The sequence below is a fragment of the Schistocerca nitens genome, chromosome 9 (assembly GCF_023898315.1).
Source record: "Schistocerca nitens isolate TAMUIC-IGC-003100 chromosome 9, iqSchNite1.1, whole genome shotgun sequence".
Lineage (NCBI taxonomy): Eukaryota > Metazoa > Arthropoda > Insecta > Orthoptera > Acrididae > Schistocerca > Schistocerca nitens.
The window spans coordinates 81,335,071-81,353,804 of NC_064622.1; the positions used below are offsets into that span (position 1 = coordinate 81,335,071).

General features: G+C 41.7%; 1 long non-coding RNA gene across 1 annotated transcript in view; it reads left to right on the top strand.

Annotated features, from left to right (window-relative positions):
* Positions 1-17,293, top strand: part of LOC126203926 (uncharacterized) — a 35,378-nt gene extending 18,085 nt beyond the window's left edge. Inside the window, exons 2-3 of the long non-coding RNA XR_007540418.1 lie at positions 14,723-14,839; positions 17,169-17,293. This is a non-coding gene — a long non-coding RNA (uncharacterized LOC126203926). The remainder of the gene's footprint in view (positions 1-14,722; positions 14,840-17,168) is intronic.
* The last annotated feature ends 1,441 nt before the right edge of the window (positions 17,294-18,734 follow it).

The following is an 18,734-nucleotide window of genomic DNA, read 5'->3' on the forward strand; positions in this document are numbered from 1 at the left end:
TTAATCTCTCGTATCTTGGTTAGCACCCTCCTTTAATGGAACGTCTTGTCCGACCACGAATACACATGGTGGGTCAAAAAAATTGGTCCCGAGTATATTTCATGCACTTTAAAATAAGCAGCCTGACATACATCATCCTTTCCGGTTGCGGATAACGAAAGTTTGGTTGCCTGTCTTAATGTGTGAAAGGACCAATTTCAATTGACCCACCCTGTAGTGTTCTAATTCGTGACACTTCCATAAACACAGAAAGCAATGAACTGCCCACTAAGAGTCAGCAGCCGATATACGCTGGGAACTGCAATGCAAAAGGATTTGCTCAAATTACCTCGTATTATTTCGCAGACTTTGCTGACTTGAACTTGTTGTTGTTGCGGTCTTCAGTGGTTTGATCCAGCTCTCCAAGCTACTCTATCCTGTGCAAGCTTCTTCATCTCCCAGTACCTACTGCAACCTACATCCTTCTGACTCTGCTTGGTGTATTCATCCCTTGGTCTTCCTCTACGATTTTTACCCTCCACGCTGCCCTCCAGTACTAAATTGGTGATCCCTTGATGCCTCAGCACATGTCCTACCAACCGGTCCCTTCTTCTTGTCAAGTTGTGCCACAAACTCCTGTTCTCCCCAATTCTATTCAATACCTCCTCATTAGTTCTCTGATATACGCATCTAATCTTCAGCATTTTTCTGTAGCACCACATTTCAAAAGCTTCTATTCTCTTCTTGTCCAAACTATTTATCGTCCATGTTTCACTTCCATACATGGCTACACCCCATACAAATACTTTCAGAAATGACTTCCTGACACTTAAATCTATACTCGATGTTCAAATTTCTCTTCTTCAGAAACGCTTTCTTTGTCATTGCCAGTCTACATTTTATATCCTCTCTACTTCGACCATCATCAGTTATTTTGCTCACCACATAGCAAAACTCCTTTACTACTTTCAGTGTCTCATTTCCTAATCTAATACCCTCAGCATCACCCGACTTCATTCGACTACATTCCATTATCCTCGTTTTGCTTTTGTTGATGTTCATCTTATATCCACCTTACAAGACACTATCCATTCCATTCAACTGCTCTTCCAAGTCCTTTGCTGTCTCTGAGAGAATTACAATGTCATCGGCGAACCTCAAAGTTTTTATTTCTTCTCCATGGATTTTAATACCTACTCCAAATTTTTCTTTTCTTTCCTTCACTGCTTGCTCAATATACAGATTGAATAACATCGGGGAGAGGCTACAACCCTGTCTCACTCCCTTCCCAACCACTGCTTCCCTTTGATGCCCCTCAACTCTTGTAACAGCCATTTGGTTTCTATACAAATTGTAAATAGCCTTTCGCTCCCTGTATTTTACCCCCGCCACCTTCAGAATTCGAAAGAGAGTATTTCAGTCAACATTGTCAAAAGCTTTCTCTAAGTCTACAAATGCTAGAAATGTAGCTTTGCCTTTCCTTAATCTAGCTACTAAGATAAGTCGTAGGGTCAGTATTGCCTCACATGTTCCAATATTTCTACGGAATCCAAACTGATCTTCCCCGAGGTCAGCTTCTACTAGGTTTTCCATTCGTCTGTAAAGAATTCGCGTTAGTATTTTGCAGCTGTGACTTATTAAACTGATAGTTCGGTAATTTTCACATTCGTCAACACTTGCGTCCTTTGGGGTTGAAATTATTAATTTGTTCTTGAAGTCTGAGGGTATATCGCCTGTCTCATACATCTTTCTCACCAAATGGTAGAGTTTTGTCAGGACTGGCTCTCCCAAGGCCGTCAGTAGTTCCAATGGAATGTTGTCTACTCCCGGGGCCTTGTTTCGACTCAAGTCTTTCAGTGCTCTGTCAAACTCTTCACGCAGTATCGTATCTCCCATTTCATCTTCATCTACATCCTCTTCCATTTCCATAATATTGTCCTCAAGTACATCGCCCTTGTATAGACCCTCTATATACTCCTTCCACCTTTCTGCTTTCCCTTCCTTGCTTAGAACTGGGTTTCCACCTGAGCTCTTGATATTCATACAATTGGTTTTCTTTCCTCAAAAGGCCTCTTTATTTTTCCTGTAGGCAGTATCTATCTTACCCCTCGTGAGATAAGCCTCTACATCCTTACATTTGTCCTCTAGCATCCCTCCTTAGCCATTTTGCACTTCCTGTCGATCTCATTTTTGAGACGTTTGTATTCCTTTTTGCTTGCTTCATTCACTGAATTTTTATATTTTCTCCTTTCATCAATTAAATTCAATATTTCTTCTGTTACCCAAGGATTTCTACTAGCCCTCGTCTTTTTACCTACTTGATCCTCTGCTGCCTTCACTACTTCATCCCTCAAAGCTACCCATTCTTCTTCTACTGTATTTCTTTCCCCCATTCCCATTCCAGACTTGAACTTACGAGTGAGAATTCAACACTACTGCCACACCAATGAGTGCAGAAATTGCGTCTGCTTCTTTTCTTGTTACGTTTACAGTGCCTCCCATACCGCAACGAGGAAGTGTGGGAATCAAGCGCTCACGGGTGGGGGCGGTTTCACTGACGCCCTTTGCGCCACCTTCTGAGGGCTTTCCGCGTCGATTCTGAGCGGCGAGGTGTGTGGGACGTTTCCCCGGTCACCCACAAGGAAGTCTCGTGATTTCAACGCAGGGTATCGCCGTTCGGACCTCCACCACAGAGGCGTCAAAAGAAGGGGTTAAATGTGGATAAGAGGAATCTGCCGACCTGCCCATCGTGTGACATGTCCACAGTGGCATGGGGCACAATTGTAGCGGAACTTGGTCTCAGTGTGACATCAGTAATCCACCTTACACGCCATATGAAATTTTGAACTGCCGCGTTTTCTTCCGCATGTATCGACACTTTGCTGTTTGTGGCGTTTTCGAGCCCGAGTGTGACATCGCTGGGCGCCACGCTTTTACACCGTGACAGAGGAAGGTTGTAGGCCTCTTGGAGCCAAATATCAAACTTATCCGTCTTAATGGGTGATAACTACGGCATTTCGAAAAAGTGATACTTTTTTTCTTTGCGCAATGTATTCCCAAAGTTTGAAAGGTCCTACAAATCTGGAAGGGCCAAATTAACAGATTAAGTTCATGTAAAATACTGTACAGAGAATAGTTTTACGAAACTATGTTGTAGCCTTGGTGAAAGAGGCCTACTCTTCAAAACACCACCATCAAACCACTACTATCCAAAGTAGCATGAATAACAGTCAGAGTCGAAACTACAGTGTGCTGTTGAAAAGTGGAGAATGCTGTGGAGTGTAGTGTTTATTCGTGACCCCCATACATGTCCCGTTACACTTGTAAATTTGTTGTAAGTACCTATGGGCCCAAACTGCTGGGGTCATTGGTCCCGAGGTTTACACACTACTTAATCTAACTTAAACTAACTTACGGTAAGGACAACACACACACACACACACACACACATGCCCGAGGGAGGACTCGAAGACTCAAACCTCGGTTGGGGGGGGGGGGGGGTTTACACGTTCCTCACATGTTCCTGTCGATCTTATGAGTCACGTGAGGATATCTCAAAGAAATCACTACACAGTTTATTATAAAGTATCATCATTGTTACGAGAGAACTTGAGAACGTAAGTTACACGCGTCGTCACACGCTAACACAGTTATGCAATCAAGAGAGGCGCACCGGCAGTCGTACCGTTAAGAGATTCATCATAGTATGCGAGTGAAATGGGGCGACAATTTATAAACGTACTCCAAAGTTGAAGTATGACGGACAGTACAATTCCTGTGGGCAGAACGTCTAAATTGCAAACAGGTTCGCCGTGAAATTCAGGGTGGCATCTGTCACGTCTACCAGTAGTGACATGGGGCTAACAATTTGGTCAGTTTTGCTCTGACGTGAGTAATGCTGGTCATGAAGGAAAGCTGCCGACATCGACCACAGCGGACTATGTCAAGGCAATCTGTTGCCTGCTCATGAGCGTTGTGTTGCGTCTCAAGTATAGTTATGTTCTGTCCAAATGTGTGTTCAGTAAGGAATCTTCTAAATGTGCTACAGGTCTCTCTGATATAGAATTTAGAGGGTTCAGTATATGCAATTTTATAAATACAGCTAGTATCTGTTACGCTCTTGTGAAAAATCACGATGGATATGGAGCCTTAACCTTTTATTCATGTTAAACGCAGCTGTAATGTTAGCTTTATGTAACGAAACCTCACTCTTCTCCGATGTTATACCGAGATGTTCGCAAAATGCCTATCATTCCATACTGTAATCGTTTGGTTGTTACGTAGTATCTTCTGACGGCTAAATAAACTACCTTTGTTATTGCCAACGTCAGGTTCGACTTGGGAAAATTGTTGCGCAAAGTAGTCTGACTGACACGTTTCCTGATGAAAATATAAATGTTTCTCATCTCCCTTTTTAAGAGTTAATTACACAAGAAATAGTTCTCAATCAAGACTCTGTCTTAAGGGGAGACGGAAGTCATTTTGTATCCCTATTCTGCCAATACCATTTCACCCTTGGAATAGGTACACTTTTCAAAACAACTAGAAGTGTTAAAACAGTGAAATTGTTACTGAATATATATAACACATATGCCTGAATTCAAACCTAAAATGAACAAAATATCTCTTATGCTTCTGAAGAATTTTCTTTATACCCTCACCAATAAAATTTCATTTTTTTAATACATTGATTATTGTATAACAGTTTCCGTTGTGTTGGTGGTCCTCAATTTACTTTTAGTAACTTATTACCATCCTAAGTACAAATTGACGAAATCTCATATCTCTAATCCACTTAGGTTAGAAAATAATGGTACCTGAATGTCAAAAAAATGTAGTTTTGAGAAAAGTCAATTTAAAGTCTAGTATTGCAATTTTAGTGCAGTTACTGATGAGAATTACTTATCACTAATATTTTGCTGCACCATACTGAGCACTATCTGAACCATATTGATCTTCTTAAAGTTATTGATGGGAATTACTTACCACCAATATTTTGCTGCACAGTACTGGGACCAATCTGAATCATACTGATCTTCTTTTCTTCACTTGGTCCCTCTTCTTTTCCGTATAGCTTCTCTTGCGCAGTTTAAATTAGCAGTTTCTGCTTTGCAGATTCTCTCTTTATCTTTGCACTAAGAATATTGCAGTATTTCCATAAATTTTATGCCCAATATTTCCAAAACATTCAGTTCTCTTGTTAAACCATAACTGAAGCATAGACAGCAGCATAAACACCAACTTTGAGGGTTGTAATCTCAACAAATTCAGTTTTCGGTAACCGGGTCATTTAAATTTCGCGGTTTCTCATGAAGACATTTTTTCAACAAAATATCTTTAAAAGATCTCTAAGTTTAAGTTTAATTTAATTCATTACTGCTGCAGCAAAAGAATGTTTGTGGTTCTCTGTTGCACTTCTCCTATATTTGCACAAAGTGTCCGAATCATTCGGGCAAAGACAGTGCTGAGGATTTTCATTTGAGGAAAGGTTATGGAAGAAGGTAGCCCATACAGCTTTTTTCGTGTTTTCTAAACTCGTAACATTCCTTCTTACCACCAAGTCATAATAATTCTGGAATCTATCAATTTCATATTTGTCAGGCGACCTTGGCAGCTCTCGGAAGCACTACTAAACACAATCGGAACGATGAGTATCGATACAGTTAATGTTTCACATGGTGCAGTAACTGTCTCTGGTTGCACCATAATACTGAAGTCCTGGAGGTCTATTGTGCTGGAAGGCGTGTAGCACGCTGAAGACTGCTGGCAGCTCCGTGTAACATCAGAGGTAAAGATTGGTAATCTGGCTGGTACTGGAAAACAGGTGGCTGAAGAATCCAGGAGCGATTGTGATACATGGACCACGGCAATGGTTGGTGTTGAACCCAGAAACTCATTCCTCAAGAGCTTGATGTGAACTGCCATTTCATGGCTGTGCACTGCTGTAAAATCGTTGCAGCACATGGAAACAATGCGATCTACCTGTAGGTAAGCAATATGCAGAGGCGAATTGGTTCCCATGGCATCAGCGCCATGGCTGTGGACGGACACACTGTTGTCGACGAATCTCATGACTCTGGTGGTGGTTGCCAAAGGTTCAGTGGACAACAAACCAGAGAGTTTGTTTGTTGTGCTGGGTATTTACTTATGTATGGTGCTTACTGGTGTATAAACTGGCTGCAAAGGGTACATCTAGTGCCTGGCCACCTGTGGGACTCAGATGCGCTACTGGTGAGGGCAAGCACTATCGTGGTTTCTGCCCACAGCAAGTGGCCCATGGTGCCAGAGATGTCATCCAGTGGCTGTGCTCATAGGCTGCGATCTGGGACCCATCCTGAGGATGGTATGGGCGGACCCACAGTGGCCATCAGTAGCCGAAGAGCAAACTGCCTTAACAGCATCTGTAAGGATAATAAAACCAGTAAAAGATATACTGTGCCTGGAGGGCTGACAGTGGTGTGAGACCACCTGATATCTATGCACAGGATGCCCAGAGGATGGAGTGTTGCGAGAGCACACTGGAAAGAAGATGGAGAAAACATTGTGCCCATAGGGTGCTGAGTCAGAAGAGGTAATCTGCAGCCACCCAGAGTCCATGAACAGTAGAGATGCTTTGAAGTTAGAGTGAGGCTGGATATCATCTCCAACCACAGTGCTTACTGTAGGCAGTGCTGCGACTGCTGCATATCGTGGGACAGATATGGAAGGTGGGGAGCCACATCCAATGAATGATGAACATACTGCAAAGATAACTGAACGTTATCCCACCAAGTGGTGGAACAAGGTAGCTGACACGTCCGGTCTATCTGGGGAATAGCACACAAGTTCAGAGCAAGTTTACAAAAATCTATGTTGCTAATTGACGTGGATTGAGATACTTGGGAGACGTCGCAAAAAATATGGACGAAATTGTAAAATCCTTGAAACCATGGCCAATGGTGGGACGAAACTTGAAATCCTTGAAGTCGTCGCCATTGATGGGACGAAAAGGTATAAGCCATATCCAGTGCTGAGATGCAACAGGAATGGTAGCGCTGAAGCCATTGGCGGCATTGGAGCCCGTGAAAAATGTTTATCCTCGTTGCCATTTGAATGAACGAAACTTTGAGTGGTGGCACTGGAACCAGTGAAAACTGTTTACCCTTGTCACCAATTGATGAGACGAAGAATATTGAGGCCATCGCCAGAAGCTAGGACAAAACTGGAAAATTGCATCCTCATCGCCAATTGTTATGGAACGAAATATGATGAAGCTGTCGCTAGGAACTGTGACATAACTGGAGCTAGTGGTGACGCTGGAATCGGATAAAAATGTTTAGCCGTATCACCAGTTGTTCTGGTCCACGTTAGGTTCTCTATAGAAATGATTGACTGATCTGGCCTTGTAACATTAACCAAAACGGCCTTGCTGTGCTGGTACTGCGAACGGCTGAAAGCAAGGGGAAACTACAGCCGTAATTTTTCCCGAGGACATGCAGCTCTACTGTATGATTAAATGATGATGGCGTCCTCTTGGGTAAAATATTCCGGAGGTAAAATAGTCCCCCATTCGGATCTCCGGGCGGGGACTACTCAGGAAGACGTCGTTATCAGGAGAAAGAAAACTGGCGTTCTACGGATCGGAGCGTGGAATGTCAGATCCCTTAATCGGGCAGGTAGGTTAGAAAATTTAAAAAGGGAAATGGCTAGGTTAAAGTTAGATATAGTGGGAATTAGTGAAGTTCGGTGGCAGGAGGAACAAGACTTTTGGTCAGGTGATTACAGGGTTATAAATACAAAATCAAATAGGGGTAATGCAGGAGTAGGTTTAATAATGAATAAAAAAATAGGAGTGCGGGTTAGCTACTACAAACAGCATAGTGAACGCATTATTGTGGCCAAGATAGACACAAAGCCCATGCCTACTACAGTAGTACAAGTTTATATGCCTACTAGCTCTGCAGATGATGAAGAAATAGATGAAATGTATGACGAGATAAAAGAAATTATTCAGGTAGTGAAGGGAGATGAAAATTTAATAGTCATGGGTGACTGGAATTCGTCAGTAGGAAAAGGGAGAGAAGGAAACATAGTAGGAGAATATGGATTGGGGGGAAGAAATGAAAGAGGAAGCCGCCTTGTAGAATTTTGCACAGAGCATAACTTAATCATAGCTAACACTTGGTTCAAGAATCATAAAAGAAGGTTGTATACATGGAAGAAGCCTGGAGATACTGACAGGTTTCAGATAGATTATATAATGGTAAGACAGAGATTTAGGAACCAGGTTTTAAATTGCAAGACATTGCCTGGGGCAGATGTGGATTCTGACCACAATCTATTGGTTATGAACTGCAGATTGAAACTGAAGAAACTGCAAAAAGGTGGGAATTTAAGGACATGGGACCTGGATAAACTGAAAGAACCAGAGGTTGTAGAGAGTTTCAGGGAGAGCATAAGGGAACAATTGACAGGAATGGGGGAAAGAAATACTGTAGAAGAAGAATGGGTAGCTCTGAGAGATGAAGTAGTGAAGGCAGCAGACGATCAAGTAGGTAAAAAGACGAGGTCTAATAGAAATCCTTGGGTAACAGAAGAAATATTGAATTTAATTGATGAAAGGAGAAAATATAAAAATGCAGTAAATGAAGCAGGCAAAAAGGAATACAAACGTCTCAAAAATGACATCGACAGGAAGTGCAAAATGGCTAAGCAGGGATGGCTAGAGGACAAATGTAAGGATGTAGAGGCCTATCTCACTAGGGGTAAGATAGATACTGCCTACAGGAAAATTAAAGAGACCTTTGGAGAGAAGAGAACCACTTGTATGAATATCAAGAGCTCAGATGGCAACCCAGTTCTAAGCAAAGAAGGGAAGGCAGAAAGGTGGAAGGAGTATTTAGAGGGTTTATACAAGGGCGATGTACTTGAGGACAATATTATGGAAATGGAAGAGGATGTAGATGAAGACGAAATGGGAGATAAGATACTGCGTGAAGAGTTTGACAGAGCACTGAAAGACCTAAGTCAAAACAAGGCCCCGGGAGTAGACAACATTCCATTAGAACTACTGATGGCCTTGGGAGAGCCAGTCATGACAAAACTCTACCATCTGGTGAGCACGATGTATGAGACAGGCGAAATACCCTCAGACTTCAAGAAGAATATAATAATTCCAATCCCAAAGAAAGTAGGTGTTGACAGATGTGAAAATTACCGAACTATCAGTTTAATAAGTCACAGCTGCAAAATACTAACGCGAATTCTTTACAGACGAATGGAAAAACTGGTAGAAGCCGACCTCGGGGAAGATCAGTTTGGATTCCGTAGAAATGTTGGAACACGTGAGGCAATACTGACCTTACGACTTATCTTAGAAGAAAGATTAAGAAAAGGCAAACCTACGTTTCTAGCATTTGTAGACTTAGAGAAAGCTTTTGACAATGTTAACTGGAATACTCTCTTTCAAATTCTGAAGGTGGCAGGGGTAAAATACAGGGAGCGAAAGGCTATTTACAATTTGTACAGAAACCAGGTGGCAGTTATAAGAGTCGAGGGGCATGAAAGGGAAGCAGTGGTTGGGAAAGGAGTGAGACAGGGTTGTAGCCTCTCCCCGATGTTATTCAATCTGTATATTGAGCAAGCAGTAAAGGAAACAAAAGAAAAATTCGGAGTAGGTATTAAAATTCATGGACAAGAAGTAAAAACTTTGAGGTTCGCCGATGACATTGTAATTCTGTGAGAGACAGCAAAGGACTTGGGAGAGCAGTTGAAGGGAATGGACAGTGTCTTGAAAGGAGGATATAAGATGAACATCAACAAAAGCAAAACGAGGATAATGGAATGTAGTCGAATTAAGTCGGGTGATGCTGAGGGAATTAGATTAGGAAATGAGGCACTTAAAACAGTAAAGGAGTTTTGCTATTTAGGGAGTAAAATAACTGATGATGGTCGAAGTAGAGAGGATATAAATTGTAGACTGGCAATGGCAAGGAAAGCGTTTCTGAAGAAGAGAAATTTGTTAACATCGAGTATAGATTTAAGTGTCAGGAAGTCGTTTCTGAAAGTATTTGTATGGAGTGTAGCCATGTATGGAAGTGAAACATGGACGATAACTACTTTGGACAAGAAGAGAATAGAAGCTTTCGAAATGTGGTGCTACAGAAGAATGCTGAAGATAAGGTGGGTAGATCATGTAACTAATGAGGAGGTATTGAATAGGATTGGGGAGAAGAGAAGTTTGTGGCACAACTTGACTAGAAGAAGGGATCGGTTGGTAGGACATGCTTTGAGGCATCAAGGGATCACAAATTTAGCATTGGAGGGCACCGTGGAGGGTAAAAATCGTAGAGGGAGACCAAGAGATGCATACACTAAGCAGATTCAGAAGGATGTAGGTTGCAGTAGGTACTGGGAGATGAAGAAGCTTGCACAGGATAGAGTAGCATGGAGAGCTGCATCAAACCAGTCTCAGGACTGAAGACCACAACAACAACAACAGAAATACGGATGCCCAAGGTAGTGTGTTAATAACATAAATGCTTCTCATCCTCTTTTTCTGGAGCTTAATTACACAAGAGATAGTTATCAGTCAAGTCTCTGCCTTTAAAAGGGTGATAAACGGTAAGTTCGGTGGGCCTGCAGTCAGGAAAGATGAGTCAGTATTTCTAGGGTTATAATTAATGTCTCACATGGTGCAATAATTGCCGCTGGTAGCACCAACACTACAACACACCATTAAACCGAAATCCTGGGTGTCTGCTAAAGTAGAGGCCACGTTCCAGTGTAGCACGGCGATGGCTGCTAGCAGCTCAATGTAGCATCAAAGGCGAAGGTCCAGTGTCGATAGAATGGCTGGAGTTGGAGGGTAGGCTACTCAAGGTTCAAGGAGAGACTCTGAAAGATGAATTATCAGCAGCAGCCAGTGTAGAGCCCAGGGAACTCGTCCGTGGAGAGCTCAACGTGAACTGCTGTTCCTTCGTTGTGTGCCGATATAAATAAGGTCGCTGTGTATGAATATCGCGTGATCTGCCTCTAGGCTCATGACACACAGAGGTGAAATGGTGTCCAGGATGGCAGCACCGCGGTTCTGGATGCACGAACTGTTGTCAGCAAGCTGAAGCCTGTTGTGGCAACTGCCGAAGATTCTGTGGACAACAAATCAGCCTTTTCTGTGTTAACACGTAAGTCGAGGGGTGGTCAGGGTTGGGTTTGCGAGCATGCAGGCTGGCGGTAGAGGCTGACGCCTGATGCTTCACTACCTGCAGGACGGGAGTGCACGTCTGGTTGCTGTCGCAGAGGCGCGTAGCCACAAATCTGCAATCTTCTTTTCCATTATCTCCTGTCGTTACGATTTGTCATGTTTAATTAACATTACGTTGGCGGTTGGCAATATTAGAGCTGTAAGGTTGCCGCTTGTCCTTCCTGTAACCAACACGCCACCCTTGAGACAGAATTTGTGTATCGCAATTGCCTGTGTCTAATGCTAACCGATTGAAAGTGTGCTAACGTTCCTTACACGTTTACGAATCGTGTAACTGAGGCCAGACATTGGGTTCACCTAGTCAGATGTGGGGAAATCGCCTAAAAACCACATCAAGGTTGTCTGGCACTCCACCCCTCGTCATTAATCCGCCAGGCGGATCGCATCCTGGGCCTGCGTGCCTTCCCTAATCCCGGAAGCGGCGCTGCTATCCAGGAGAGTCATGTGTGAAAAAAAAAAAACTATATCTTCTGCAAATAAAACATTGCTTAGCTAAAGAAAAAACGTACTGTTCTGTACAGTATCTTGAGGGAAAGGAAAAACGTAAAACAGGACGCTCTGAAATTCTAGTGGTGTAGACGGATGAAACAGGTGTATTATAGGACTTCTACATGTTGAAGTTCAGAAACCTTTGCTCTGTATTTATGATTTTGGCAATGAAAATATCAGAAAATACATTTACCGTGTGTGCTTCATTAATATCATATGGAATGTTATGCTGCATCATTTCTACACATAAAAGTAAAGTAACCGTCGTCTAGTTGCGTGCATTATGAATACACATTCAGAAAAGTCATATAGATACCCGCTTAACCCACTATGTTTATTAGTACGACACACTTATTTCATTCCAAAGTACATGCCTGACAAGTTCAAAATAAAACTAGAGTGCATCAATTAAAAACTGGGAATATAAATGGCTTCTGCTATTGAAATCACCACTTGAAGTTGGTACACAAAGAAATTGATTATACAGCCAAAAAATTAAAAGTGTTTAATCCCGTCTGGCAGTTTAAATAACTTTAATAATTACAAAACAAATATAGACGCTATGGCCATACAAATGAAGAAGCTAGATTACAACTTAAATATACTCATATACAATAAAACCAGTTTAAAAATTTAATTGGAATTGTTTCACAGCTTAAGTTCCGTATCGGAAATACGGAACAGAAAAATGGTTTGTTTGTGTGTGTGTGTGTGTGTGTGTGTGAGTGTGTGTGTCCGCCAGTGTGAGTGAATCATTGAGTGAGTCCGCGCATTGCACTTCACGTGATTAATTTAAATATTTTGCAAATTAAGTGCGAAATAAATATACATACATGGTGCACGGAAACGAGTAACTGAAAGTAATGTAATTTGCACGAATAAATACAAGAAAAACATTTTTTATTGAGGAAAGTGAATGTGTGCCAACTACGTTTTCACTACAAAATGTCACCAAGCGTCTCTTTACTGCTTAAGGATGACGTTGACAGGATACTGTTGGCAAGAAAGAATGTTGATCCATATACTGGTCTGCGATAGTGAAAGGTGCTTCTCAATATTCCCTTTTGCGTTTCACATTCTAATAGCTCGTTCTGGAAACTCTGCACTGTGCAGCGTGTCTCAGGGAATGACAGTGATTTCGTCTTCAATCTTCGGTCTCAGTTCAAGAATAGTTGCAGGACGTGTGCGGTACACGTTGCTTCTAAGATGTCGCACTGAAAGAAATCGCTCACACTGAGATCAGGGGATATCGTAGGGCGTGGAATGTCACCGCTACGTGAAATGACGCGCGTTCCAAATTTGGCGAACGGCTTCCTTCTATTGTCAAGCCGAAAGTGACGCGGCTCCGTCCTGCTAAAACCATACGTTTTCTATGTTAAGATCGTGTAGTCTCGTTGTAAAGAATGTTTCAAGCACATTAACATACGGAAAGCATGTTATTGTTGTTACAATTTCAAAAAATTGAAGGTCAGTGATACCAAAAACTGACACACCTCACAATTCGAGTACTGTAACCTTGGCGCTACGTTATGGACACTCGTGAATCTCGCGAAGATTTCCCTGTGCCCAGTGACGAAAATTCTGTTGTCACCATATCTATCAAGGTGAAAAGTGGTCTTTGTCTGGAATTCTTATGTTGTTGAGGAATCTGGGGTCCTCGTTGATTTTAGCCAACACCCTTTCGCTAATCTTCCTACGCGACACAGGGTCTCGTGGGTTTAACTGCTGCACAATCTGTGATTTATAGAAATGGAACCTTAATTCTTGCAGAATTCTTTGTACGCTTCATTGTTAAATCTCTGATTTCGATGTTCTCTGGAGTATGCAACGTTCGAACGCCACCTGGAAGCTTCTTCTTCAATACTGAACCAGCTTCTTCAAAATTACGCTTGCGGAGTCTGCGAGACGTCCATGACGCCCTATCTGTCTAAAGATCCTTCGCACAGCAGTCACGCTGTCACCCTGCTTGAAAACCGGCCGCACAGTGGTCGCACGTTCCGCAGCACTCCAGTGCTCTGCGATTACTAAGCCCGAACGCCGAAGGATAGACACATAAAATTTTGAGAGGGTTTGGTCTTGTGCTACAGACATCATTTAAGATGGATTGTTTCGAAATTCCATCCCTAAGGGTGTGATATAGGGGATGAAATGTTTTTTTTTAATAGATCACTATTAATTCTATTTTGAAGCGAGAACTACAAAAATAAGTATTTGTGTACTCCATCAGAAATAAAGATAAATGTTTCATAATTTTTGTTAATTCAAGCACTGAGTGGGTAAAGTAGTGGGTGAAACATTTTTCATTAAATTATTATTTAAGTACTAATAAAGTACTGTCAAGGCTACATCTATGAAAATTCGCATTTCACTTCTCGGTTGGATATGAAAACATAAGGGTTTCGGTCTTTTTGAAAATTCAACATTTTTATGGAAATATTTCATTATGAAATAGTTTTTTAAACTAAATCTCTCAAAATTTGTATTTCACTTCTCAATCAGAAATAAAAAAATACTTTTTCCAGTGTTTTTTTTTTTTTTTTTTTTTTTTTTAATTCAACCCCTAAGGGGATGAAATACTGGATCACAAAGTTTATGAAACTATTTAGTTATGCTAAAACAGTTTTACAGCTAAATCTAAGAAAATCTGTATCTGAATTCTAGATAAATATGTGTGTAGGGATGACAGTTATTAAGGAAACATCACCGAAAGAAATCAAAAGGCACGATTAACAAAGGTGTCATACTATAGCTGCTAGCATCGCCTTTTGGTTGGAAGAAAATTTGTAAAATACCGTGCTTCTATGGTCGTAATTAAAGTGCAAAGTTTGAAAGATGTCGCAGTTCGTGAACAACAATAAAATTCGATTAAAGGGACCATACTGTCACCGCGAGCGAAGCAGCGGCCGCTAAGCTAATGTTACAATGTAATGACGCTCTCTGCTTTCTGGTGACTTAGATGTTGAAGACACGTTGCTCAGAAAATATTCTGCTGGCACACTCTCTGTGTTGCAGACAAGTACTGCGTACCGGGAACTACGTACATGGACGACTGTAACGTGTGCCGATGTGGAGACGACGGCATATCGGCGGCCTGTACGCTCAAGGGCTGCGGTGGAAATTAAAATCCAGGTCAGTACTGTCCTCACACTTACTTCTTTAAACCGCTAGCCGCCCACCCACTCCCTCTCTTTTCACACTATGTTCTATTACGTTTCGGTATCCGTCGCTGTTGGCTTGTATTTTTTACTGTACCTTCCCCAACCATACACACAGACTGAATCATAAATGATAGAGAAAACTGACGCTGCTGAAAGTACCCTATAATAGAGGCTAAAATCACAGTTAAACGTAGTAGCAAGCGAACCATTTGCGATATATAAGCGAACATGTGGTTACGAGATGCCACTAGTTTCACTACGCGGTATGTCCTAGTTGTATTCTTCATCTTAAAAGTGAACTTGTAGATTAAGTTCCCACCTAATACGTCTCAAAGTTGTCCCATGTTCCACGATTCATTATCGCTTATGGATGAAGTATTCCGCTCGTCTCTACAGTGAATTACGAATTCTCTCAAACACTGCCCAGTCACACCTTAAAGCTTAACAAGGACATGTACGAAAGAACACACACCATATCCACATAAGTATATAGTTCTGGCAATATCGCCCATGACCTTCCTCTTCTGTGCGGATGCACACATATTACCCGAACTCTTACGGGAATTGGTAAGAACGTCTTCCACGAGTTATGAGTATGTTGGGTAGGGACACTACGAATGTAATGTGTGGACATATTTGGTGAGAATGTGGATCTCGCGGGAAGAGTCCGTGAGATAGTCCCTGCAGTCGCACTCTCCTCTGTGCCCTCGGAGGCTCAGATGGACAGAGCATTTGCCATGTAAGCAGGAGATCCCGGGTTCGAGTCCCGGTCGGTGCACACATTTTCACCTGTCCATGTTGATATATATCAACGCCCGTCATCAACTGAAGTATTAATATATAATTCTAAATTCAATTAACAATGCGTGCTACATTTATATGTTGCAGAACAATTTTGTTCCGCTGTTTTACCAACAAGGTTACCGACGGAGACACTATGGTTCATACAAAATGGAGATCTTCCTCATACAGCAAATGTTTTTCTGGATGTCCTGCACTAGCATTCTGGGCACCGTATGATGTCCCATCGATATGAAGAAGGTTTTCAGGGCGGTTCAATGTAGCCGCCACACACCCCAAAAAAAGAATGCCTCTGATTATTTCTTATGTGGACATGTGAAGGAGACAGTCTACATAAATAAACCACCTAATCTAATGCAACGGCAAGCAGCTACCACAATAGTTGTAGCTCTCTGCTGTCAGTTACATCTATGACTGAATTTGAGATAAGTCATATAATACACTACGAGGGGCATTCAATTAGTAATGAAACACATATTTTTTTCTCTGCCAATTTCGACTGAAAACCTGCAGAATTTGTTCCAGTAGGTAGTGGCACCATACATACCCTACAAAATGGGATCTGTAAAAGAGATGCATTCCAAGTAGAGAGCTGCCATTGAGTTTCTTTCTGCTGAAAACCAGATCATCGCATATATGCATACGCGTTTGCAGAAAGTTTACTGAGACCTGGCAGCAAACAAAACCACGGTGAGTCGTTGGGCGAGGAGTCTCTCATCATCGCAACAAGTTCGCACAAACCTGTCCGCTCTCACGAGTTCCGGCTGGTAGCCCACAGCTGTGGCTCCTGCAATGTTGGAAAGTGTGGACACTCCCATTCAAGGAGATCGACGGTCCACAATCAAAAACCTCGCTGCTCAACTGGACGTTTTTGCTGGTAATGCTGACAAAGTCGTCCACCAGTTAGGGTACTCAACGGTGTGTGCTCGCTGGGTTCCTCCAGTCTGACCCAATGAAGGATGCACTCCGCGGGAATCAGTAGGTGGATGATCGGGAGGTTGTTGACGCAGGTAAAGATTGGCTCTGACATCGACCAGTAGAGTGCTACCATGCGGGTATACGGGCCCTCCCAGTAGGTTGGAGTAAGGCCGCTGCATTGAACGTAGACTGCGTTGAAAAATAGCGTTTTGTAGCCAAGAGTGGGGAATAATATGGGGTATTGGAATCCTGAATAACGCCAACTTGCTTTCAGGAAAAAAGTTTTGCATTACTTATTGAACGCTCCTCGTACAATTAACAGTTACAATATTGGAATGGCTCCAGGTAAAAGTAAGTGCAACGATGATTTGTTTGGCGCTTTTGTTTTCCTTCAGCTTGAGTACACTGCCTACCTCTCAACAATAGCACTATTTAGGCTTCAACAATTATTTCATTTAGCCATCAACAAGTACAAATATCATTTTTGTTAAACGTATGTAATAACGTATTACTTAGAAACAAGTAAACAGGACGTCTTTTTGATTAGTTTTGTTGGAGATCACACTTTGTTTTCCGCGCAGGTATTGTCCACGAGCTCACCATGCTGTTGGAGAAGGGGTCAGCTGCAATACGACGCCCTCCATCTGCCTGCGATGTAATTCTAGGACATGACGCGCTTTCAGTGAACACTGTCTGTACCATTGCTTTATACGTTTCAAAAATTTTTGTTGTGTTTTGTAGCAAATAGAAAATTTTCAGCAATTCTGAAAAACATTGTAAAATATTTAACATTTTCAATAATTATTTTTACAGAAGATGAGGAAAGCTGTAGCTTCCCTTTTTCAAAGAGAATAAAGAACCTCGAAGCACATTACTAACGTAAACATACTGAGAAAAGTGACGTAATGTACGCAGGCGGTTTAGTTCTGGCTCGTTACGAAACGATGTTTGAAATGAAAACAAAACTCTGTAAGAAATGTAAATGAAAGTGAGAGAAACTAAATATTTGACTTAAGAAACCAGCCACGTGTAACACTTAAGACTTCGAGAGACCGGTAAAAATTCACTCCTCAAATACACCAGCAGTTAAAGAGAACCACTAAAAAGAAAATAACATAGCTACAACGATATATTTATTTCATGTTCTCCATATATCGCGGGTTGGAGCAGCGACAATCACAATCAGAAAGAAGTATTTGTTTTCGCCTACACTCGAAGTTTCTTTATTTTGTCTACCGGCTGCCGGTTTCTGTACACAGTACCAACCGCCGGCCATTGCGACGCGTCTTAATGAACCATTTAATATTTCAAGGAAGAGTTCCGTTTTTTTCTTTTTTCTAAAAAGTAATTCTACGGGTCTATCTCGCAAATTAATGATTTACGTAGAGTTCCATGTTCGTGTAAGAGCAACAACACAAATGGTTCAAATGGCTCTGAGCACTATGGGACTAACATCTGTGGTCATCAGTCCCCTCGAACTCAGAACTACGTAAACCTAACTAACCTAAGGACATCACACACATCCATGCCCGAGGCAGGATTCGACCCTGCGACCGTAGCGGTCACGCGGTTCCAGACTGAAGCGCCTAGAACCGCACAGCCACACCGGCCGGCTAGCAACAAACACAGTAAGAAGCCAGCCCTCCTAGCTTGTTTCATTTTTCATGTCATATGACTAGTTACGACAGTGAGTCGTTCCTTGTTGCGTTTGTTCTGATCGGGATTACATATGAAAGCACTTCTGTACAAATGAAAGTAAGTTTCTTGATCTAATTGGAATAATAATTAACAAAAGAGGGTTATTTAACCTTCTTTACGTGATTCCCTACCCTTTTATTATCGTTAAGAAGTAAAATGTGGCCCCTGTAATTATGTTAGTGGAAGATAGTTTGTATTTGCGTGTTATAGTTAAATTATTTTCATCTTCAAGAGCAATTTCTTGGCTCTACTGTTTACCAGAACCTGCACATATTTTTTTTTTTTTTTTTTTTTTTTTTTTACTTTGAAGAACGGATCTTTGCTAATAATCCTGTGTTTAAGTCAGAGATGTCATTTAATCGAGATAACCATCTTCTCAGCTGCGACGAATTTATAACTGATCCTCACGAAATATTGTGGCAACCAAATGAAATAAAGATTTCATTATC